The sequence below is a fragment of the Tursiops truncatus genome, chromosome 14 (genome assembly GCF_011762595.2).
Source record: "Tursiops truncatus isolate mTurTru1 chromosome 14, mTurTru1.mat.Y, whole genome shotgun sequence".
Lineage (NCBI taxonomy): Eukaryota > Metazoa > Chordata > Mammalia > Artiodactyla > Delphinidae > Tursiops > Tursiops truncatus.
This window is the reverse complement of record NC_047047.1, coordinates 81,899,508-81,918,676: the sequence shown is the minus strand read 5'-3', so window position 1 is coordinate 81,918,676 and position 19,169 is coordinate 81,899,508. Positions and strand designations below refer to the sequence as shown.

The 19,169-nt window shown below is 51.0% G+C and overlaps 1 long non-coding RNA gene across 5 annotated transcripts in view; it reads right to left on the bottom strand.

Annotated features, from left to right (window-relative positions):
- LOC109551213 (uncharacterized) overlaps window positions 1-19,169 on the bottom strand; it is a 120,415-nt gene that overhangs the window by 25,297 nt on the left and 75,949 nt on the right. For 3 of the 5 annotated variants that reach the window (XR_012325862.1, XR_012325861.1, XR_012325859.1), the window contains exon 4: window positions 1-19,169. This exon is cut by the window's left edge. The exons of 1 other annotated variant lie outside the window; for it this stretch is intronic. This is a non-coding gene — a long non-coding RNA (uncharacterized lncRNA). One more of the 5 variants, XR_012325860.1, reaches the window with a different exon arrangement.

Here is a 19,169-nt window from a genome sequence, read left to right as displayed (position 1 = left end):
GAAAGAAATGATACAAGGCCAATAATAATTATGCTAAAAGCAATATCAAAATTATATTGTGTTCATACAGCACTCCACATCCACAATCTCAATTTATGTCTACCATCCTTAGCGTTTCCTCCAGTCATTTATTCATGTAGCACCTACCCTGTGTCAGGAACTGTTCTAGGCCCTGGAGTTTCAATGATGAAGCGGACTCTGCCCTCAAGCACCTTATGGTTTAGTGTAGGGTTGTGGGGAGCCATGGAAATAAAGAAACAAAATAATTACAAACTGTGACAAGCACAGTGAAGGGAGAACAAAGGATGCAGAGTAGAGATTAATGTGTCTGTGGGGTAAATCTACCTAGATTGTAGGATAAGGGCGGGTCATTCAAAGGAGGTGACGTTTCAGCTAAAGGGCTGAATGGTTAGAATGAGTCACTTGGGAAAGAATAGGGGAAAGGGCACCTTAGGCAGTATGACTAGCATGTGCAAAGTGATGAAGTCGGGGAATCACAAAGAACGTTTTGTTCTCAGTTAAGTATATCAGTCAACGCTATGGACTGAATGTTTTTGCCTCCATCCCCAAGTTCGTATGCTGAACCCTTAATCCCCAAGTGGTAATATTTGGAGGTGGGGTAATTAGGTATAGACAGGGTGATGGGGGTGGAGCCCTCGGGTGGCATCAGTGCTCGGATAGGAAGAGAAAGCCTGGAGCTCGCTGGCTCGCCACCGTTTGAGGACACAGTGAGAAGGTGATTGTCTGCAAGCCGGGAAGAGGGCTCTCACCAGAGCCCGCCTGCGCTGGCACCCTGAACTCAGACTTCCCAGGCTCCAGAACTGTGAGAAATAATTTTCTCTTGTTTAAGCCACTTAGTCTCTGAGATGTTTTGTTACAGCAGCTGTAGCTGACAAAGACAGTCGGCGTCCAGTCCAGTGCCAGGGAAGCAGAAACCATTCTAGGCACTTCAGAGGGAGTTTAATATAGGGAATTGGTTTCCAGCTGTTGGGAGGGTTAGAAGAACAAAAAAAACAAAGGGAGTGGGGGTTAGAGGAGCAAAAGAAAGAAAAGGACTTTTTCCCAGAGGCTGGTGAGGTGCTTGTGCCCCTGGACTGGGGCCCATGAGCCCACGTGGGTAACGAGTCACACTCCCATCCTCATTATGCAAATGAGCAAATCAAGGCAGAAACTTTCAGTAAAATTGACACTGTTTTTATCATTTATAGCAAAAAAACCCCACCCCAAACAACAAATAATTAAGCAAGTGTGCACCTGAAACCACCACAATATTGTAAATCAACTATACTTCAGTTAAAAAAACAGCTAAACAAGTGGCATAATGAACAAATGCTAAAATAAATCAACAAAGAACGTCTACAGATCATTCAGAAAATGACTAACAAACTATAGGAAATTAGGTAAGGGTTATTAACAACCAGTTGCACAAGAGGGAAACACAAATGGACCTTAAAAATATGAAAAGATGTCCCTTCATTGTGATAAGAGAAATGGAAAATAAACTACAAGGGATACCATTTCTCATCTCTCAGGTTGGTAAAGATCAAAGCGTTTGAGAATGCCAGGACACAGACGGAGCGGCCAAGTTTTCGAGCTCCTGTATTTCTGAGAGTGTGACTTGTTCCCACGTCTAAGGAGGTCAACTGGCCACCCCTGTCACACTTGGGGTGTGACCTGCCGCTGTCACTGCATGTTTGTCCTCCAGCTGAACTCGCGCCTGGGGGGGTGATGTGTGCACAAGGGTGCTCACCACAGCACTGTTTGCTAGCAAATGACTGGAAACGACTTCAGTGCCCGTTGGTAGGGGGCTGGTTAAATAAGTTAGAGAATAAGATGGGGCAGAGAAAACAATGAGAAATCTCTATATATACTAAAAAAGGAAATTTCTCTAAAAATATTTTTAAGGGAGAAATATGATAGCTCAGCAATGTGATAGTGCTGGTCCCACTAGAAGCCAATTCCAAAATGGGATTAGAGTACAAAACACTTACTGGGGGAGGGATCAGGGGAAGGTAGGGGTGGCGGCAGCCATTGGACTGGGTGCAGGTCTCACACCTGTGGGAGAAGAGCAGGAAGGAGGGAGGGTGAGAAGTTAGGAAGCATCTTGATGGCAGCTCAGGGCAAGAAAGTCTCCACCAGGTTAATGGGGAGTTCCCACGTCGAAGCGGCCTGTCCAGGGGAGTTTCCTGTCTCACAGAAGGCGCAGGCCTGCCTAGGTGCCCCTGCTGGCAGTCACGAGCTGGAAATGCCCTGAAGGAAGCCAGGCCTCGGGGAAGAAAGGCAGTGGATCCAGAGGGCAGCAGCTGGGCTGTCGGCCAGCTGTACTCCCTGCAGCAGGAGGCTGGTGAGCACGTTTTCCTGGCCACCACACGCAGGACCTTTGTGTAACACGGACATGGGGAGAAATATATACACTTGTCTGTAATGTATAGGACATCTCTGGAAGGGTGCACAGGAAATTAGGATCAGTGGCTGCCTCTGGGAAGTGGCCAACAGGAAAGGGAGAGACATGGTTTTTCCATTGTAAGCCTTGTGTACTTTAAAGATGTTGTACTGTGTGTATCACCTAGTCCAAAAAATAAATTAAAACTAAAAATGGGAATTGAGACGTGAGAATTGATGAGATTACCTAGGGTGAGAGTTGAAAAGGAATAAAAGAAGCAAGCTTGGGACCAGATCTGAAGAACCCCAATATCTAGAGGAAGAGGAGAGGGGAGGATCCAGCCAATAAACGGGGCCTGGACCAGAGAAGCAGAAGGGAAGCTCCAAGCGGGCGGCACCCCGGAACTCAGTCAACCGTGCCGAGTGGGGCTGAGTGTCCAGGTGGGAGAGGACGGAGGCTTGTCCACTGCGTGGGGCAATGTGAAGGTCACTGGCGACCTCAACAAGAGCAGGCTTGGTGGGGAAGCAAGGTCTCCAAAGAGTGAATTAGAGGATTAGGAAGTAGAAACACCTGCCTAGACAACACTTTCTGGACGTTTGCCTTGAAGGGGACTAGAGAGTGAGAAGGAAGCTACAGAGAGATTTTTTTTTAATTAAAGTATAGTTGATTTACAATCTTGTGTTAGTTTCAGGTATGCAGCAAAGTGATTCGGTATATATATATATATATATATATATATATATATATATATATATATACCTTTTCAGATTCTTTTCCGTTATAGGTTATTACAAGATATTGAATATATTTCCCTGTGCTATACAGTCAGTCTTTGTTGTTTATAGGATTTAAAATTATACTATGGGAGGTGACAGCACATGCTGTGTGCTGACGGGGATGATCTAACCGGAAGCGTAGGAAGAGTTATGCAGAGGAGAAGGGCAAAGGGGGCATGGCCAAGTCCAGGAAAAGGTGAGAGAAAATCGATTCAGAGATGGTAGGGAGGTTGTCCAAAGTCACACAGCTCACTAGTGTCCCCTATTTTTTCCTCTTCAGTAGAGAGGAAGAACATAAAGTTGGGTTTCTTTTTCAGGTCCAAATACAGGACATTTCCCAAAGTTTACGAGTTGAAACAGAAATAAGACATTGCAGTGAAAAACTCCTAGAAGGAAAATAATTCGCAAGCGGGGAGACCAGCTTGGTTCAGCATCATGAAGGGCCTGGAGCTTCCAGGATGAGAACTCGTTGCAGCGAAAGGTCCTTCTACTCCAGGGCCACCTGTAGAAAGTGGTTGGTTTCTCCACCAACTTTTTAATCCAACCCCACTTCTATTTCAAAAAACAGGCAAACTAGAAACAGCTTTAAGTAGTCCAGGTCAAATGCCCAAGTTGTAACATTTTGGAAGTGAAAACTCTTTGGGGTAAAAATTAAATTAGATAAAGTATGGACATTTTCTTAGCTTAGATCCTGGCATGAGGTAATCGTTCAGTAAATGGTAGTTGTTAGTACAATGCCAGGCTGTGATTAATGGAAACTCATGTGACAGAAAATTCTGGACTTGGAAATAGATGTGTCTATTTTAGTCACCACTCAGTACCGAGGGGCTACACAGGTGCTTAATCTGCACAGGTCTACACAGGGTCTATACCTGTAGAAGGTGCTTAATCCATGTTTGCTGAATGAATGAACCCTACCTTAGCCCCTGTTTCCATGGTCAAAATCTAGCCTTGTCGGGGCTTCCCTGGTGGCGCAGTGGTTGAGAGTCCGCCTGCCGATGCAGAGGACACGGGTTCGTGCCCCGGTCCGGGAAGATCCCACATGCCGTGGAGCGGCTGGGCCTGTGAGCCATGGTCGCTGAGCCTGCGCGTCCGGAGCCTGTGCTCCGCAACGGGAGAAGCCACAATGGTGAGAGGCCCGCGTACCGCAAAAAAAAAAAAAAAAAAAAAAAAAAAAAAATCTAGCCTTGTCACCACCAGTGGTGATGACCTCTCGGTCATCACAGCTGTAATCTACAACCGCCAAACTTGAATCACACATGACCCTCATTCACAACCACTAAATCTTTGAGTTTCCTGGCAACCCAACGTTTCCCCTACCCAGTCACTCCTCCACTCTCTTGGTGATGAATTCAGCCCTCTCCTCCCTCCAAATCTCCATCAGTTCCTCCGCCAGCCTTATTCCACGACCTGTGCACGCTCCTTCTCAGGTACAGATGTGCACCAGATCCCAGCCTCTCCTCTGTCACCTGCATCAACTTTTCCTCTCTAGTGCTTTATTCCCATTAGCATGTACGTGTGCTGTCACTGTTTGACCAGCCCCTCCCACAAACTCCAGACTCATTTCCGCAGCGTACGCAGACGCCGCACTGGACGGTCTAGTGGGCATCTCAGCATATCCTGCTCAGAGCAGCACTGCTGAGCTCACCCTCACCGTGTCCTCCCCAGGCTAACCTCAGCCGGCAGCCTGGAGTCACCCGGGCCCCTCCTCCATCTCAGCTCTCTGCCTTCACTTCCCTCCAGGCGCTGGCGATCTTGTGGCTCCTGGGCACATGGCCAGGCTCCCAGGACCCAGCTCTTGCCCTGGCCGCTCCTTCCTGAACCATCCTCTGCGTACATCACAGGGCAGCTCCCTCCCTCCTTGACTCAAACGCTGCCTTCTCAGGAGGCTTTTCCCTCTGAAGCTGCGTCCACGCATATCCTGCGTCCTAGGTGTTCCACTCCTGGATAGAAATGCGTTCCTATGTTCATGAAAAGACACGCACAAGAATGTTTACAGCAGCACTATTCGTAATTTCCCTTCGAGTCTCTCCCAGGCTCAGGGGAAGATCAACGGGAGTTCATAGAGCACAGGTCTTCGGAACCTCTGGGCCTGGGTTTCCAGGGAAACTGAGCCCGACGGTCTCTATTGTGGTGGAGGGTCTGGGTCTCAGGATCACAGAGCCGCCAGACGCATTGCCTCACGTCATTTGAAACTGGCCCTGAATTTCTCCCTCTCTCCGCTTTGCAGGCGGGACAAGCTGCTGCCCACTGAGGACGGGTGACTTTCCCAAGGCCACACAGCAAGACAATGGTGTTGAAGTCTACTGACCCCCGGAGGGCCTGTTCCACTGTGCTCTGCATCTTATCTTTCCTGGGCATCAGAGAAGGTGAGGCCGCAAAGGCATGGAGGTCTTGGGGTTCTCCATCCCGGCTGCCCGTTAGAATCAGCGGGGAATGCGCATGCCTGCACCCCACCCTGGATCAGATAAATCAGAGCCTCTGGGAATGAGGCCTGGGCGCTGATATGCTTTTAAAGCCCCCCAAGTGGTTCTAACGTGCAGCCAGGATAGAGAACCACTGTTCCAGCCCCAGAGGTGGGCGTGAACCCCAGAGATGGGAAAGGTCTAGGCCATAGTTATTAAGACCAGAGTGGATGTCACACCTGCTCTTTGGACCCGCGGTTCAGTGCTCTTTCTAATTCAGGACACTGCTACCCTCCTACCTCCACAGACCCTCTAAAAAGACCCTCTAAAAAGAGTCTAACATCTGGTCCTTATCACAGTGCTACTAAGCCCAGTGAGGAATACATCACACTCATATACGTTCGGAACAGAATTCAGGTCAAATAATGAGCAGGTTGGGAATTCTGGTGTCCCCATAGCAGAATTCACTAATTTCCAATCTTTGAGAGTTTTCGCCACCCCACTTTCCCCCAAATCATGCTGTCCACTCCCTGCAACGGCAAAGTCTCTGTGACCTCTGTTATTACAACATGCCCACAGCGTATATTGTTAGTGCCACTGAAGAGAGGTGCTAAATGAGGCCTCAGGGAAGATGAGTGACTTGCCCAGGGTCACACATCAATAAGGTGGCCTTAGCCGATAATTTGACCTTAGGTTCGCAAAAATCCAAGAACATGATCTTTCTCCTGTCTTTGGCCAACTCTGTTCATTCCTGGACAGGCTCAAACCATGAGCTATTTTGTCAGCAGCCACCGTGTCCCCCATTTCCCCCCAGGCAGCCCCCCAGGTGAGTCCTCGGGCTCTTCCTTGCCCAGAAACCACTGGCTGGGTTGTGCTCCAGGGGCCCACGAGGCCCGTCGGGGTCTAAGACTGAATCTGAGACTTGAGGCTGGTCAAGATCCAGCTTTGGCTCCAAAAATCCACCTCCTTATCTCTGCCAGGGTCCGGTATGGCCAGAAGGCTCTTCCAAACCCATCTTCTGGAAAGAGAAACATTTAAATTAGAGCTGAGTTTCAGTGAACCTTGCGTTACAGCAGAGCCTGTCATCTGAAGCCTGGGCTTTCCTTTGCAATTTTCATTTTAAAAGAGAGTGTTTATGCAAATTTGTCATGAAGGTTTAAAAATCTCGACTTGCCCTGGAGCCAAACTCTGCTTTTCTAATTGGGTAGGGGAGTCATCGCTGAAGCTCCAAACAGTGTTCTTCGCGAAATTGCATGTTTTGCAAGAGTTGCTCTTGAAAACATATAATTCAGATGTTGTGAAACCACTGCATCAATGCAGAGTTTTGAAAAAATGGAAATGTTCACTCGGGGAACCGAGGGGGCTGTTATTCGAGGTTGTAACAGTCTGGAATACTGTCTGCATAGGATGGGGAAGGAGACAGGCATTTGTGGGTTGATTTCTCAACAATACAGGAAGGTGGGGAATTGGGGAGGAGGAATGTAAAGAAGAAAGGGCCTCAGACTCAGAGACCTGGTCATCCTCTGCCCCAGTCTGCTGAGCTGCTGGAGGTCAATCTTTGAAGCTGGCCAGGCTTCAGTTACCTCGACTAGAAAATGAGCCAGTTGGGCTAGATGCCCCCAGGGTGACTTGGGCTCCTGGGGTGCTTACTTCTCTGGGGCTCCTCTTCCCACATGGCAGCCAAAGGTGCTGACCTGGATGACTCAGGAACAGTCTGGTCCTAAATTCCATACTCTCTGAAATTTTCTGATTGTCACTGGATGAGTCCCAGTCCACAGGAGGCCTTGCTGGGCCGCCACCTTCTTTATGTCCTTCCCAGAGAGGTTCGTAGAGTGTTTCCTTAACTAACCACACTGGGGTTGAGTCTTTCCAATGCCAGAGATAAAGAAGGATTTAAGGAAATTTCATTTTTCTCTTTCAGAGACGGTCACTGTTTACTGTATTTGTGCATTATAAAGCGATTGATCTGTGGGGGAATGTAGGGTGCAGAGCAGGGACGGGGTCACATTTTTCCTCCTTCTCCTTGAAAAGATATGAACCTCTGGGACTCCTTGAACAGCCAAGAGTCTGCCAGAAACCTCTCTGCGACTTTCGACGTGGCTGAGTCTTGAGTCCAGGGCTGGCCTGAATCGCACGCTGGGCCGGGGACTGGCCCGGGCTGCCGCTGCACAGGTCTTTTGCGTTGCACTGTCTTCTCCTGTGCTCCTCCAAAGCCTCCTCCAAGTCCAAGATAATGGCCCCCCTGCTGGCTTTCTGGCCACTGGGGACTCAACCGCAATGGTTCCCGTCACCTGGAGGGTTTTTCAGTATTCAGTTCCTTCTGATTCGGGGGGGTGTCCCCCGTAATCAGAAGCTTTCCTCTTTGCTCCCAGCTTCCCTTCTAGTCCACCTTACAACCCTTCTCATACTTCAGTGCGAGAGTATTCCTCTCACTGGAAACCAAGGCTTTTTCGTTTGGGCCCTCACTCCCTATTCTGGCTCCAGCTCAGCACTGGCTATCCCGCCCCCCCAGCCCAGGTCCACAGAGGCCTGGATCTGTTTCTGGGATGATCTCTGCTCCTGTCTGATCTTGTCTGGCCTTCACGCACAGGGAACAAGTCCTGGCCAGCAGTACCTGCTCTTGGTGCGCGCACAGGACTGTCCTCTGCTACTCCTCACATGTCACTCCTGAGCTGCCCCTTATTCGACCCCCTGCCTCTCCAGTGCCAGCCTTGGTGCCTTGAGAAGCTCATTTGATCATTTTTGCCATTTTTACACACACGCACACATTCCTTCAGTCTAGTAAGTAGTGGACACAGCTTCTACTGATTGGATACCTACTCAGTGCTCGGCGCTTAATGTATCAGGATGCTTTCAGCTATAAAAAGCAGAAAAGACCCCAAATGGCTTGTAATAATAATGGCCAACATATTAACCCTTTTAATCCTGCAACAATCTCATAAAGTAGATATAGTTATTATCTCCATGCCCATTTTACAGATGGGAAGACTGAAAGAGATAAGCGTGCTAAAAGTCGTAAGTGGTAGAGCCTGGATTTGGCAGTCTAGCTCCGAGCCTACACTCGGGACCACCACTATACTGTGCATTGAACCGTAGGATAGGATTCTTTCACTTAACAAGATGTCCCAAGGTGGGAACATTCCAAGGGCAATTAATTCAACAGCTCAACTTTGCCACCAAGCACCGGGGTTCTTTTCATCTTTGTGCTCCGCCATCTTTAACCTCTTGGCTTTTTTGTTCAGTATTATCCCTTTATGTTAAAACATGGCTGCAGCAGCTCCAAGTATCACATCCTTATCTAACAACACCCAAAGGCCATCAAAAGAGCCAGTCCCTTCCTTATGGTTCTTTTTAAGATGAAGGAAACATCTGCAAATTCCCCCAGATGCTTCCCCTCCTGGCCCCTTAGCCAGAATAAAATTACATGCCTATTCATAAACTACCCATTGAGATGAAATGGGCTTGCCATAGCTGGCTTAGCGCAGTCAGGACGCACGCTTGTTGAGCTGGGAAGACGCACTGCCTCTCCTGAAGCACGGGGATACCTGAATGAAGCTGGCTTCTGGTTTGTTGGCAGGGAAGGGGAGCCAGAGGCATGTGGGCCTGACACACCCACCTTATTTCTTGTTCTCATCCTAACCTTACGAGAAAGGGGTTATTATCATTTTACAAGTAAGGAAACTAAGACTCAGAGGGAACCAGTTGGCTGGCCTAGGTGACCCAATAGGTCTGCACCCTCAGCGCATCCTCAGGCAGCCTGGCAGGCCTGGGAGTGAAAGCCTCCTTTCCTATCGTAGACGGACGGCACTGAAAGATTCATGGTCCTGTCAGACGGCTCTCTTGCTGTCCCTTTGCAGTGACTGCATCCGTTTAACAACCAGAGGAATCCTCACATGATGTCGCTCTGCTTGTAGGCACGTGGAGGCCCCAGGGGAGCAGCAGGGGAAAGAGAGGCTCTCCCAGCTCCCTCCTGTGGCTGTGCAGCCAGGGAGGGCGGCATCTCTTGGCATGAGGCTTCCCTTATCTGCAAGCCTGGTTCTGCAGATTAGAGATAAGCCTGCGGTCCCATTCCAGAAAGCCCCTGTGGAGAGGTGGCCCCAGGCCCTGCTTTTACAGACCGGCTGCTCTGCTTTCTGATTCTCTTAGGATTGCCGGCACCTTTGATTTTCCTAGCCCCAGGACGGGATCAGCCCTCTCACTGACCCATATGCCCCTTCCTCCCAAGGAGGGGGGCCTGATCTCACCCCGGGGCTCCCTCTCCCTCCCCAGGTGACGTGCGTGCTCGGGAAGCAGAGGCAGCCTGACCTCTATTCGGGCCTGTGGGCCCAGGTAGCTGTTTCTCTGCACAGATGGCCGACGCCATTGAGGAGGTCCCGGGACCCACTGTCCAGGCACAAACATGGTGGGAGGTCCGGAGCAGCGTGCTTCTTTCCCAGAAACAAGCAAGGACACAGACTTTTTTGATTTTCCTCTCCCCTCTATTTGTGTATTTTTCACTCCTTGTTCATCCATCCATCCATCATCCATCCATCCATCCATCCATCCATCCATCCGTCCAACAGGTCCGGAGCCCTTGCTGTGGGGCAGGCATGGAAATACAAAGACAACTCACACATGGTTCCTGCCCCACCAGGAACCTTGCATTCCAGGGGGATACGCTCCACAGCCCGTGAGTATTTAAGGTTTTAATTCCCTTGTGGGCATTTGTGTTTGAATTTGGGTCTCTGCAAAATGAATACACAAATATGGACAATTTAATGGTGGTCTCTCCAGGATTGAGCCAAAGTGAAGCCAGGGCATTCTTTTTAAGAAGGGGCTCTGGGATTTCACTGGTGGCGTAATGGTTAAGAAGCCGCCTGCCCATGCAGGGGACACGGGTTCGAGCCCTGGTCCGGGAAGATCCCACATGCCGCGGAGCAACTAAGCCCGTGCGCCACAACTACTGAGTCTGCGGTCTACAGCCCGTGAGCCACAACTACAGAGCCCGCGTGCCACAACTACTGAAGCCTGTGTGCCTAGAGCCTGTGCTCTACAACAAGAGAAGCCACCGCAATGAGAAGCCCGCGCACCGCAACGAAGAGTAGCCCCCGCTCGCCGCACCTAGAGAAAGCCCGCGTGCAGCAACGAAGACCCAGTGCAGCCAAAAATAAATAAATTAAATAAATAATAAATTTTTTTTTAAAAAAGAAGGGGCTCTGCCTTTCCAGTATTTTTAAAATCTCTCCAGTCAGTCAGATCACCCCTCTTCCTGGGGGCCTTGAACACGTGCTTCTGAGCTGCGGACCTCAGGAGAGGTTAGTGATGCCGGCCTTGAAAGGGGCCTCAGGGAAGTCACTAGTGAGCATTGAAAGAGGGGGTCAGGGCGATGGCAGCAGGTGGCCAGTCCAGCTGGCTCTGGGCTTCCTCTCCCGCTGAGCAGGCTGTGCAGGGTATCCACAGGGGCCTGAGTTAGTCGAGGGCTGCCTGGGAACCTTAAATGTACTACAGGAATAGCTGCTCTCCTGGGGCAACCTCCCTCGTGGAGGGAGCCTCTGGCACTGCAGAGTAACTGAGGTGGGTTTGGACCACCCAGGGAAGGGGCAGCACTTCAGCAGCGAGATGCTTGGCTTCTGGTCTGGTGGTACCCAGTGGTGGGTGATGTGTTTGCCACCAGGTTCTCTTCCCAAGGGAAGAGAATGACACATTTGAGGGATTGGCATATTTCCAAGCCTGGCTCTGTACTTATTATTTTTAAACACATCTGTAGAAGCTGCCGTGTTTAATAAAAGATAGTTTTTTAAAGGCATTCCTAAATTTATAATGGCTTTTCATCCTCGCACATTTCCTCAGATGATGGATACTAAAAGCACAATCATCATCACGAGGGGCTTTGATGTAAAACAGTGTTATAAAATGTCTCAAAAGGGTCTCCACGCTCAAAATGTGGGGAGCCTGCCCCACTGGAGGGTGATGTCCTCTGCGACCCTCACCTCCCTTTCCCCACCCCGGCAGAAGGCCCTGCGGGCTGGAAGCCCCTCCTCCAAGGCAGCCCCTGCGCTGTCAGCTCTGGCTCTTGGAAAGCCTGAAGTCACACTGGATCTGACTGTATCCCCGTCACTACACCAGCGTCCCACGCTCCCTCCTGGATCCCACCCTTCCCCCTGCTGTGATTTTTATTTTTTCACAAAGCGATAGTTACTTTTGTTATATGCTATGCATCCTATTTCCTTAAAAATAAATGATGGTCATGAAGCAGGGCAATTAATAGGTTGCACATTTTCAGTAGGTTAAAATTAGGTATATACCACATTTGAACGTGCAACATTGCTTTTTAAGTTTTAAATTAAAATGCATGACACCTCGATTTTAGCCAATAAGATCTGTGTCAGACTTCCAACCTACAGAACTAAAAGGTAATAAATTTGTGTTTTGTTTTGTTTTGTTTTTTTGCAGTACGCGGGCCTCTCGCTGTTGTGGCCTCTCCCGTTGCGGAGCACAGGCTCCGGACGCGCAGGCTCAGAGGCCATGGCTCACGGGCCCAGCCGCTCCGCGGCATGTGGGATCTTCCCGGACCGGGGCCCGAACCCGTGTCCCCTGCATCGGCAGGCGGACTCCCAACCACTGCGCCACCAGGGAAGCCCCATTTGTGTTATTTTGAGCCACTAAACGTGTGGCAATTTGTTACAGCAGCAAGAGGACACTAATACAAGTACCCAGGAAACCTTGGGTTTCTTAGTTGCCTCTGGGAAAGGGGAATAGTTAGTTGAAGGACAGGAGTGGAAAAGGTATACAGTATGAATTTTTGAACTATGTGAAAGTATTATTTTAACATAAATAAAAATGTTTTGAACGTTTGGGGATCCCCTGCTGTGATCTCCAGGGCCACTCCCTCAGCCCACCGTGGACAGGCCTCCACGCACCTGTGAGTTTCCTGTCTTCTTTCCTGCAGCAGAAGAGAGGATTCAAGAGGGAGCCAGTAGAGATCCTGATGAATCCAGAACCGTGGCCTCCTCCCCGCACCTTGGGGAGGGCTGTGCTACGTCCCCACCCTCTCTCTGACCCCTCCTGCCCTGAGGGAAGCAGCATGGTACGGTGGAAAGGCCACTTAGAATCCAAAGACTTTGGGTTTGAATTCCTTTTCTATCACTCACTAGCTTTGAAACTGGGCAAATTCCTTTACCTCTGACCCTCAGTTTCTTCATCCAAAAGTGAGATGAACAGCCACCCCTCACAGGGCTTTGGTAAGGATTAGGTACGTGGTACTTAGTAAGTGCTCCACAAATATTAGATAAACCTGGATCCTATTAAAAGTTCATAATATTTACCTTTGGGAGAATTTACACTGAGAAGTGCACTTAGCAGATGTGAGATTCGTATTCTCCCTGGCCAGAGAGCACCTGGCGAAAATGATCACAAGCACCGTTCTGTAGCAAATCGTATTCTCTGGTCTGCCTTCACCTGGAGGCCCCCGAGCATCCTCAAAGACGCCCGTCCTCGGTTACTTCCAGAGGCCCTTAGCAATGTCTGCCTGTGCCTGGACGTGCTGGGCGCACACAGGGATGGTGGCCCGGCACTCCCGAGTGGTCGGGGCTTCTGCGGCCGGGGTAGTGAGAAATCAGAGGCTGATGTATTATCTACTGATCCACAGTTTATTCTCTCCCACCGTTTCTGAGGGTCAGGAATCCGGCAGTGGCTGAGCTGGGTAGTTCTGGCTCAGGGTCTCTCACGAGGCTGCAGTCAAGCTGTGGGCCAGACCGGCATCATCAAAAGTCTTGAAAGGGGTTCAAGGACCCACCTCCAAAAGGGTCACTCAAGTGGCTATTGGCTGGAGTCCTCAGTTCCTTCCTGAGCACCTCCAGACTCCACGTAGAGTCTCTCAGGACAACTGGCTCCCCCAGAGTGAGATATCTGTGTGCGTATAGGTGCACGAGATGGGGAGACAGAACAGAACAGGGGCCATAGTATTTTCTATAACCTTACTCAGAAAAAATGCATCTGGGGGCTTCCCTGGTGGCGCAGTGGTTGAGAGTCCACCTGCCGATGCAGGGGACACGGGTTCATGCCCCGGTCCGGGAAGATCCCACATGCCGCGGAGCGGCTGGGCCCGTGAGCCACGGCCGCTGAGCCTGCGCGTCCGGAGCCTGTGCTCCGCAACGAAGAGGCCACAACAGTGAGAGTCCCGCGTACCGCAAAAAAAAAAAAAAAAAAAAAGCATCTGTAATTTCCCTAATCTCAAACTGAAATTTGTCATTTCTTTCAATCATACATGTGGGCAACAAACCAAAGCACTTAATAGTGCATTATTAGTGTCTTTATCACCGTGCAGTCACAGATATGTTCAGATAACATGACAGTTGTTATGGGCGGCTCCAAATCTAGGGTACGTGCATCATCACACAGTCAAACCAAGGCTGACGTCTGCTGCTATCCTGTTATCTAATGTTTCCCTAATGACACTCCTATGCTACCATACTGCGCATTCTCTGTCAAGTGTCTTTCAATATAATTGGTTTCCTTTTAAATCCTATGTATTTTATTTCATTCATTCAAAAATAATATTGGCAGTAACCAGACTACTAAAGGGGCCCGTGGCACAAAAAGGGCAGGACTGCTGAGGCCAGGGGATCTGCACTGGCTCCTCCATGATTCATGTCTTACTGGGCAAATCAGCCCTTCCATCTCTACTGCCAAGGTGGGAAAGGAACAGGCTTGTGCTCCCTGCCCCCATGAATTCTGTAAATGGTCTTCTCGCGGATTTGATGCTGTTTGCTTTTCCTCATGGTGCCGGTTATGTCTGGGCCGGGCTGGTGACTCAGCGCCTGCGGCCTTGATGGTCTGGAGGTGTGTCCCCACCACCCCATACTCTCTGTTCTTGGAGAAACACCTGCTGGGAGTCCCCTGAATATGTGTCAGGATCTAATTTCACTGCGGAAAACATCTGTGAAATTCTTTATGTAGATATGAAAGCGCAGAGGGGAACTCATCTCCCCTGGCCAAATCCACCTGCTTTGTCCTCACCCTGCTTCCGAGGCAGCTCAGCCAATGGACACCTCTCTACAGAGGGAAGGAGGGGACATTTGCTGAGCACTTACATGCATCTCCCCATTTACGCCTCCTAGCAAGTCTGGGAGGTTGTTTCCTATCTCCCCTTAACAGATGAGGAAAGTGAGGCTCTAAGACTTTACGGGACTTACTCCAGGTAACCCTGTTTGCAAGTGCTAGAGCTAGGACTTGACCCCTAAGCCTGCAGCACACTGTTCTCACTTCCTCTGTGCCGGTGAAGGCTGGTGGCCTGGGATGGATGCGTGCCAGCTTGACTGCCAAGTTGAGCAGTTAATGCTTATTTCAGTAGGTTACTGGGGAGCCCCCAAAGGCTCTTGAGGTGGGGAAGCAATACAATGAGTTTCACTTTAAGAAGTGAATTGGGAGCTGGAAGATGACTTAAGGGGTCGCAGGCCTGGAGACAGGAAAACTGATTAGGAAGTTATTGCAGCTGTTCAGGTAAGACATGCTGAGGGCCTCAGGTGATGGGGTGGGAGCCGGAAGGTTAGCATGCAGGGAGCGCGGCAGAAGCCGGACGACTGATTGCGTGTGTGGGGTTAGGGCTGGGAGGACCCCGTGGAGCATCTGGGCCAGGGAGAGGTCACGGGAGGCTGACATGATCAGCTACACTCATGTTAGGGTGGCCGTGGGGAGTCTCGGTTCCTTCATCCCTTGGGTCCTGCAGGTCCCTCAGGGGAAGTCAAGCTGGCCTGTGCTAGAGGCCTTTCTGGAGCCCAAGCTCCCCAGGCGGCTCCTGGTGCCTAGGGAGAGACCAGCCCTTCCTTGCCCCACACCTGCTGTATGGTTTTTCCCTCTTCTGACAATTTCGCCCCATGAGTGGTGGGAGCAGATGCTCTGACCACAGGCTGGAGCCATGAAGCTAACTGTGGCTGCGCAGAAGGAGCTGCCTCAGACACGGGGAAGTATTGCGTCAGTTTATGGGAGACCACCTGAATAGTGGTGGCACATTTTCTCCCCCTTTCCAAATGGCCAGTCACCCTGAGTTTTCTATTAAAGAAAGGGCAATAGAGGGTGATGGTCCAGCTTTTAGACTCAGGGGCCCAACTACTTGGGCCCAAATCCCAGCTCTGCCAGTTACTCACCAGGAGCCTTGGGCAATTAATCTCTGTGTCCCTGAGCTTCCTCATCTGTAAAATGGGAGTAATACTGGTACCCACTTCAAAGGATTGTCGAGGTTAAGTGGGTTAAGCCATGAAGAGCTACTAGTGCCTGGTATGTAGTTGGTGCTTAATAAATAGGCATTGAACGGATGAGTGTTTTAGAAGAAAGCTTCCCAAGGAGGAAAATTAGAGGTGATTTGGGGTTTTTTTCACGTGAAATGGCAAAATCTAGATAAGGAAAGGCCCCGCTTTGTTCGAGCTCCTTCCCAATACAGTCCATTAAAGGGGGATGAGGGGAGAGTTACGGGAAGAAGTAAATTAAAAACCCATGAAAGGATTTCCCTGGTGGCACAGTAGTTAAGCATCCGCCTGCCGGGGCTTCCCTGGTGGCGCAGTTGTTGAGAATCTGCCTGCCAATGCAGAGGACACGGGTTCGAGCCCTGGTCTGGGAAGATCCCACATGCCGTGGAGCAACTAGGCCTGTGAGCCACAATTACTGAGCCTGCGTGTCTGGAGCCTGTGCTCTGCAACAAGAGAGGCCGTGATAATGAGAGGCCCGCGCACCGCCATGAAGAGGGGCCCCCACTTGCCGCAACTAGAGAAAGCTCTCGCACAGAAACGAAGACCCAACACAGCCGTTAAGTAAGTAAGTAAGTAAATAAATAAATAAATAAAAAAGAATCCGCCTGCCAATGCAGGGGACACGGGTTCGATCCCTGGTCCGGGAAGATTCCCACATGCTGCGGAGCAACTAAGCCCATGCGCCACAAATACTGAGCCCGTGCTCTAGAGCCCGCAAGCCACAACTACTGAGCCCGTGTGCTGCAACTACTGAAGCCCGTGCACCTAGAGCTTGTGCTCCACAACTGGAGAAGCCACAGCAATAAGAAGCGCACACACCGCAACGAAGAGTAGCCCCCGCTCGCCGCAACTAGAGAAAGCCCGTGCACAGCAACAAAGACCCAACGCAGCCAAAACTCAATCCATCAATCAACAAAATTTTTTTTAAAACCCATGAAAAATTATTTCCTTTCTCTGCTTATTGACGTTCTCCCTTCCAGGCCCAGTGTAGACGCCACCTCCTCAGGGGAGCCTTCCCTGGTTTCTACTCTTCCCCAGCACCCTCAGACATGGCTTCCTCTTCTATTCTAGGGCAGCTTCCAGCTTGTGGGTTTTATGGTAGCACTTACTCAATCCTACTTTATTTTAGCTGCATTCATGGCCTTCTCCTCTTACCGGACAGGAAGCTTCCCTCCGAGGCAGACACACGTGGGAGCTTTGAGTTGGACAGGTCTGGGTCACATCCTTCCACCACTTACCAGCCAGGCTAGTCGCACAGGTAAGAGACCAAGGCACACCTGTCAGGAGCTCTTCGATTGGCCTCGTTCCTTCAGACCAAAGCAGACCAACACGCCGCATGAGCTGGACTCGTGGGACGAAACCACCAGGCAGCGTCTCCTCCCTCTGAACACTCCAGTCCTGTGGCCTTTCTGGTGGCTCTTAGTTGACAAAATGGGCTCAGTCCAGGAATTTCAAAGGTCCAGGCCTGAATTTGATTTAAAATGGGCACCTCTCGCCTTTCGCCTTGAGCCCTTGCCGCAGGTAGGAGGCCGCTGGCTGGGGAGAGGCGCCGTGCGCTTTCTCCTCCCACCTCCCCGACCCACTGTCTGCATCTCCCTCAGACCTTCAGGGGCCTTTGGCCCAGCTGACCGCGGTTCCTCCTCCGCCACCAGCCGGGTCTGACGTGGCCCGCCGGCTGAGGAGGCCTGTCTACACCCCGAGGACACCTGGGCCGCGCGCGCCTGCGGACCCGCGGCCTCCGGAGACGTCCCAGCGGCCTGAGCTCCAGGAGGCCTGGCTCGCGAGCCCGGAGGCGGAGTGTGCGGAAACGCAGCGGCGAGGGAGCCCTTCTCCGCGGAGGGAGGCAGCCGGCCGGGCTCGGTGCTAAGTGCTGACGTGTGTGTTGCTCCTGCAGACGGAGCCGCGGGGGGCCTGGCTGACTCGTCCCCGCAGACGGATCCCTTCCAGAAGCTCGCGTGCTCCGGCCCTGACTGGAGGCCCAGCCGCGGCTCAGAGTTCACGGGGTCACGGAGCACGCGCCGGCGCAGGAGGCAGGAGCTGAGCGAGAGGGGCGAAGGGGGCTCTGCCGCGCAGCCGCTGGCGACCACGGGCGCTGAGCCGGAGCTGCCTCCGTGCCTGACGGGGTCAGCCCGCCCAGCCCGCAGGCCAGCCGCGGGGTCAAGCCGGACAGTGACGGCGGAGCATCTTCCGCGACCCCCGGGTCACCGGGGAAATGCGGCCGGTGCACCTCATGCCCGTTGCGGGGGCGCCGAGATGGACAAGACTGATGCATCTGGAGGGCTGACGGAGACGTGCAGACCCTGGAAGCCTCCCACACCGCAGGCGGGAAAGGAAAATGGTGCCGCCACTTTGGAATACGGCTTGGCGGCTCCTTAAAAAGTCAGACATCACCTGGCCGGCGCCAGAGACGAGCACATGCTGCACGATTCCATTTGTCTGAAATTCTGGAAGATGCAAACTAATGTATAGTGGCAGAAAGAAGTCCAGTGGCCGCCTGGAAATGGAGGGGTGGAGAGGGACGAGAGGGACCAGTGATGGAGAGGCACGGGGACATTTTGGTGCTCATGGTTTCATGGGTGTTTGTATGTCAAACTCGTCAAATTGTGCACTTTGAATGTGTGCAGGTCAGTGAATGTCAGTTATACCTCCACGAGGACATATCGGAAAAAAAGTCTTGGACATCGAAGCACATATTTCACAGTGAAAAAAGACAGACAAAAAAGGGAAGCATCTGGGATACACGGTTGTTTAGTAAATGCTGATTAGTTGGCACGAGCCTGGATTCTCACTAAGTCTGTTCATTCACTCGTCGTGGTTCTCACAGGTCCAACCCCAGACGGAGCGATGGCAGCATGGAATCTGCATACCATGGTGGGCTCCCCTTCAGGTCGGAGGGGCCTTGTTTCTAAGGCTGGCCCAGCTTACACTCCAGACCCTGAGAGATGACCTCTCTCCGCTCCGAGTGCTGCCTCTCTGACTGTCTGCCTGCTCGTCGGCCTTGCCTGGGACAGTTTATTCAAGAATTTCCTCTTCCCGTTTTGTAAATAAGTTCATTTGTACCATTTTTTTAGATTCCACGTATAAGCAACATCGTATGATATTTGTCTTTCTCTGTCTGACTTACTTCACTCAGTATGACAGTCTCCGGGTCCATCCTTATTGCTGCAGATGGCATTATTTTGTTCCCTTTTTATGGCTGAGTAATATTCCATTGTGTGTATGTACCACATCTTCTTTATCCATTCATCTGTTGATGGACATTTAGGTGGCTTCCATGTCCTGGCTATTGTAAATAGTGCTGCAGTGAACATTGGGATGCATGTATCTTTTTGAATTATGGTTTTCTCCTGATATATGCCCAGGAGTGGGATTGCTGGAGTCA